The sequence below is a fragment of the Arachis hypogaea genome, chromosome 6 (genome assembly GCF_003086295.3).
Source record: "Arachis hypogaea cultivar Tifrunner chromosome 6, arahy.Tifrunner.gnm2.J5K5, whole genome shotgun sequence".
NCBI classification, from domain to species: Eukaryota; Viridiplantae; Streptophyta; class Magnoliopsida; order Fabales; family Fabaceae; genus Arachis; species Arachis hypogaea.
The window spans coordinates 35,281,657-35,287,636 of record NC_092041.1 but is presented as its reverse complement, the minus strand read 5'-3'; the positions used below and the strand labels follow the sequence as shown (position 1 = coordinate 35,287,636).

The window sequence follows — 5,980 nt, the reverse complement described above, 5'->3', positions numbered from 1 at the left end:
AGAAATTTGGATGATTTCTCCATGAAGGATTATAGGTGTTTCCATAGGATTCTCCCATGTAATTCACCTCTTCTATTGAAGGGTTCTCAGGATCATAAGCTTCTTCTTCAGATGAAGCTTCCTTAGTACTGCTTGGTGCATTTTGCATTCCAGACAGACTTTGAGAAATCATATTGACTTGTTGAGTCAATATTTTATTCTGAGCCAGTATGGCATTCAGAGTGTCAATCTCAAGAACTCCTTTCTTCTGACTAGTCCCATTGTTCACCGGATTCCTTTCAGAAGTGTACATGAATTGGTTATTTGCAACCATTTCAATCAGCTCTTGAGCTTCTGTAGGCGTCTTCTTCAGATGAAGAGATCCTCCAGCAGAGCTATCCAAAGACATCTTGGATAGTTCAGACAGACCATTATAGAAAATACCTATGATGCTCCATTCATAAAGCATATCAGAGGGACACTTTCTGATTAATTGTTTGTATCTTTCCCAAGCTTCATAGAGGGATTCTCCTTCCTTCTGTCTGAAGGTTTGGACTTCCACTCTAAGCTTACTCAATTTTTGAGGTGGAAAGAACTTTGCCAAGAAGGCATTGACTAGCTTTTCCCAAGAGTTCAGGCTTTCTTTAGGTTGTGAATCCAACCATATTCTAGCTCTGTCTCTTACAGCAAAAGGGAATAGCATAAGTCTGTAGACCTCAGGGTCAACCCCATTAGTCTTGACAGTGTCACAGATTTGCAAGAACTCAGCTAAAAACTGATGAGGATCTTCCAATGGAAGTCCATGGAACTTGCAATTCTGTTGCATTAGAGAAACTAATTGAGGCTTAAGCTCAAAGTTGTTTGCTCCAATGGTAGGGATAGAGATGCTTCTCCTATAGAAGTCGGGATTAGGTACAGTAAAGTCACCCAGCACCTTCCTTGCATTGTTGGCATTGTTGTTGTTTTTGGCTGCCATGGGTTCTTCTTCTTTGAAGAATTCGATCAGGTCCTCTACAGAGGGTTGTGCCTTAGCTTCTCTTAGCTTTCGCTTCAAGGTCCTTTCAGGTTCAGGATCAGCCTCAACAAGAATGCTTTTGTCCTTGCTCCTGCTCATAAGAAAGAGAAGAGAACAAGAAAATGTGGAATCCTCTATGTCACAGTATAGAGATTCCTTGAGGTGTCAGAGGAAAAGAAAAATAGAAGGCAGATGTAGAAAATTCGAACTTATCAAAGAAGATGGAGTTCAAATTTTGCATTAAGGAATAGTGTTAGTCCATAAATAGAAGGATGTGAGAAGAAGGGAAGTAATTTTCGAAAATCAAGTAAAAGATTTTGAAAACACTTTGAAAAACACTAATTGATTTTCGAAAATAAAAGTGGGAAAGAAATCAAGTGATTTTTGAAAAAGAATTTGAAATTAGAAATCAAAAAGATTTGATTGAAAGTCATTTTGAAAAAGATGTGGTTAAGAAGATATGATTGATTTAAAAAGATGTGATAGAGAAGATATGATTTGAAAAACAAAAAAAAAATTTGATTTTGAAAATTAATGACTTGGCTATCATGAAAAGATATGATTCAAACATTAAACCTTTCTCAACAGAAAAGGCAACATACTTGAAATGTTGAATCAAATCATTAATTGATAGCAAGTATCTTTGAAAATAGAAAGAAATTGAATTTGAAAAAGATTTGATTGAAAAGATTGATTTGAAAAAGATTTGATTTTGAAAAGATTTTGAAAACTTGAAAAAAATTTGCATTGAAAACAAAATCTTCCCCCTTGTGCCATCCTGGCATTAAACGCCCAGAATGGTGCACATTCTGGCGTTTAACGCCCAAAATGCTACCCTTTTGGGCGTTAAACGCCCAACCAGGTACCCTGGCTGGCGTTTAAACGCCAGTCTGTCCTTCTTCACTGGGCGTTTTGAACGCCCAGCTTTTTCTGTGCAATTCCTCTGCTGTATGTTCTGAATCTTCAATTCTCTGTATTATTGACTTGAAAAGACACAAATTAAAAATATTTTTGGATTTTAATAATAAGGAATAATTAAAATGCAACTAAAATCAAATAACAATGCATGCAAGACACCAAACTTAGCAGTTTGTATACTACTGACACTAATGCATATGAGACACATAAACACTCAAGTCAAGAGAATTCAAAGATTAAAGTAAGAAATCATCAATAATTACTTGAAGATCCTTAAGACACATGAATGAATGCATGCAATTGACACCAAACTTAAAATTATACTCTAGACTCAAACAAGAAATATTTTTGGATTTTATGATTTTGTAAATTTTTTTTGTGCTTTTTTGAAAATAAAGTGGAAAAAGGTATCAAAATTCTTAATGAGAATTCCAGGAATCATGCAATGGTTAGTCTAAGACTCCGGTCCAGGAATTAGACATGGCTTCACAGCCAGCCAAGCTTTCAAAGAAAGCTTCGGTCCAAAACACTAGACATGGCCAATGGCCAGCCAAGCCTTAGCAGATCACTGCTCCAATAGCAAGATTGATAGAAATCAACAAGCTCTTGTGATGATAAGTTGAAACCTCGGTCCAATAAAATTAGACATGGCTTCACAGCCAGCCAGACTTCAACAGATCATCTTGAAACACTAGAATTCATCTTCAAGAATTCTGAAGAAAAAAAATACCTAATCTAAGCAACAAGATGAACCGTCAGTTGTCCATACTCGAACAATCCCCTCCTTTTGATTCTTGTTGCATTTTGATTTTTCCTTATTATTAAAAATCCAAAAATATTTTTAATTTGTGTCTTCTCAAGTCAATAATACAGAGAATTGAAGATTCAGAACATACAGCAGAGGAATTACACAGAAAAAGCTGGGCGTTCAAAACGCCCAGTGAAGAAGGACAGACTGGCGTTTAAATGCCAGCCAGGGTACCTGGTTGGGCGTTTAACGCCCAAAAGGGTATAGTTTTGGGCGTTAAACGCCAGAATGTGCACCATTCTGGGCGTTTAACGCCAGGATGGCACAAGAGGGAAGATTTTGTTTTTAATGCAGTTTTTTTTTCAGTTTTCAAACTTTTTCAAAATCAAATCTTTTTCAAATCATATCTTTTCAATCAAATCTTTTTCAAAATCAATTTCTCTCTATTTTTAAAATAATACTTGCTATCAATCAATGATTTGATTCAACATTTCAAGTATGTTGCCTTTTCTATTGAGAAAGGTTTAATGTTTGAATCATATCTTTTCTTGTTAGCCAAGTTTTTAATTTTCAAAATCAAATCTTTTTAAAATGTTTTTCAAATCATATCTTCTCTATCACATCTTTTTAAAACTAATCATATCTTCTTAACCACATCTTTTTAAAATAGTTTTCAATCAAATCTTTTTTATTTCTAATTTCAAAATCTTTTTCAAAAATCACTTGATTTCTTGTCCACTTTCATTTTCGAAAATCAATTAGTGTTTTTCAAAAATATTTTCAAAATCTTTCACTCAATTTTCGAAAATTACTTCCCTTCTCCTCACATCCTTCTATTTATGGACTAACACTATTCCTTAATGCAAAATTCGAACTCCATCTCCTTTGATAAGTTCGAATTTTCTACTTCTGTCTTCTACTTTTCTTTTCCTCTGACACCTAAAGGAATCTCTATACTGTGACATAGAGGATTCCACATTTTCTTGTTCTCTTCTCTTTCTTATGAGTAGGAGCAAGGACAAAAACATTCTTGTTGAGGCTGATCCTGAACCTGAAAGGACCTTGAAGAGAAAGCTAAGAGAATCCAAGGCTCAACTCTCTGTAGAGGACCTCACTAAAATCTTCAAAGAAGAAGAACCCATGGCAGCCGAAAACAACAACAATGCCAACAATGCAAGGAAGGTGCTGGGTGACTTTACTGCACCTACTCCCGACTTCTATGGGAGAAGCATCTCTATCCCTGCCATTGGAGCAAACAACTTTGAGCTTAAGCCTCAATTAGTTTCTCTAATGCAACAGAATTGCAAGTTCCATGGACTTCCATTGGAAGATCCTCATCAGTTTTTAGCTGAATTCTTGCAAATCTGTGACACTGTCAAGACTAATGGGGTTGACCCTGAGGTCTACAGACTTATGCTATTCCCTTTTGCTGTAAGAGACAGAGCTAGGACATGGTTGGACTCTCAACCTAAAGAAAGCCTGGACTCTTGGGAAAAGCTAGTCAATGCCTTCTTGGCAAAGTTCTTTCCACCTCAAAAATTGAGTAAGCTTAGAGTGGAAGTCCAAACCTTCAGACAGAAGGAAGGAGAATCCCTCTATGAAGCTTGGGAAAGATACAAACAATTAATCAGAAAGTGTCCTTCTGATATGCTTTCTGAATGGAGCATCATAGGTATTTTCTATGATGGTCTCTCTGAACTGTCCAAAATGTCTTTGGATAGCTCTGCTGGAGGATCTCTTCATCTGAAGAAGACGCCTACAGAAGCTCAAGAGCTGATTGAAATGGTTGCAAATAACCAATTCATGTACACTTCTGAAAGAAATCCTGTGAACAATGGGACTAGTCAGAAGAAAGGAGTTCTTGAGATTGACACTCTGAATGCTCTATTGGCTCAGAACAAAATATTGACTCAACAAGTCAATATGATTTCTCAAAGTCTGTCTGGAATGCAAAATGCACCAAGCAGTACTAAGGAGGCTTCATCTGAGGAAGAAGCTTATGATCCTGAGAACCCTTCAATGGAAGAGGTGAATTACATGGGAGAATCCTATGGAAACACCTATAATCCTTCATGGAGAAATCATCCAAATCTCTCATGGAAGGATCAACAGAGACCTCAACAAGGTTTCAACAATAATAATGGTGGAAGAAACAGGTTTAGCAATAGCAAGCCTTTTCCATCATCTTCTCAGCAACAGACAGAGAGTTCTAAGCAGAATACCTCTGACTTAGCAACCATGGTCTCTGATCTAATCAAAACCACTCAAAGTTTCATGACTGAAACAAGGTCCTCTATTAGAAACTTGGAGGCACAAGTGGGTCAGCTGAGCAAGAAAATTACTGAACTCCCTCCTAGTACTCTTCCAAGCAACACAGAAGAAAATCCAAAAGGAGAGTGCAAGGCCATCAACATGGCCGAATTTTGGGAGGAAGGAGAGGCAGTGAACGCCACTGAGGAAGACCTCAATGGACGTCCACTGGCCTCCACTGAGTTCCCCAATGAGGAACCATGGGAATCTGAGGCTCAAAATGAGACCATAGAGATTCCATTGGACTTACTTCTGCCATTCATGAGCTCTGATGAGTATTCTTCCTCTGAAGAGGATGAGTATGTCACTGAAGAGCAAGTTGCTAAATACCTTGGAGCAATCATGAAGCTAAATGACAAGTTATTTGGAAATGAGACTTGGGAGGATGAATCCCCTTTGCTCACCAAAGAACTGGATGACTTGTCTAGGCAGAAACTGCCTCAAAAGAGACAAGATCCTGGGAAGTTTTCAATACCTTGTACCATAGGCACCATGACCTTCAAGAAGGCCTTGTGTGACTTAGGGTCAAGTGTAAACCTCATGCCCCTCTCTGTAATGGAGAAGTTAGGGATCTTTGAGGTGCAGGCTGCAAAAATCTCACTAGAGATGGCAGACAATTCAAGAAAACAAGCTTATGGACTTGTAGAGGATGTTCTGGTAAAGGTTGAAGACCATTACATCCCTGCTGATTTCATAGTCCTAGAGACTGGGAAGTGCATGGATGAATCCATCATCCTTGGCAGACCCTTCCTAGCCACAGCAAAGGCTGTGATTGATGTTGATAGAGGAGAATTGATCATTCAAGTAAATGAAGAATCCTTGGTGTTTAAGGCTCAAGGATATCCCTCTGTCACCATGGAGAGGAAGCATGAAGAGCTTCTCTCAAAACAGAGCCAAACAGAGCCCCCACAGTCAAACTCTAAGTTTGGTGTTGGGAGGCCACAACCAAATTCTAAGTTTGGTATTGAACCCCCACATTCAAACTCTAAGTTTGGTGTTGGGAGGTTCCA

General features: G+C 38.0%; 2 non-coding genes across 2 annotated transcripts; one reads left to right on the top strand and one right to left on the bottom strand.

Moving 5' to 3' along the window:
* Positions 1-442: 442 nt before the first annotated feature.
* Positions 443-550, top strand: LOC112700250 (small nucleolar RNA R71). Its single transcript, XR_003153162.1, has one exon. It is a non-coding gene; the product is annotated as a small nucleolar RNA R71 (small nucleolar RNA).
* A 3,655-nt stretch (positions 551-4,205) lies between these two features.
* On the bottom strand, positions 4,206-4,313 carry LOC112699823 (small nucleolar RNA R71). The gene has a single exon (XR_003152760.1). It is a non-coding gene; the product is annotated as a small nucleolar RNA R71 (small nucleolar RNA).
* Positions 4,314-5,980: the final 1,667 nt, after the last annotated feature.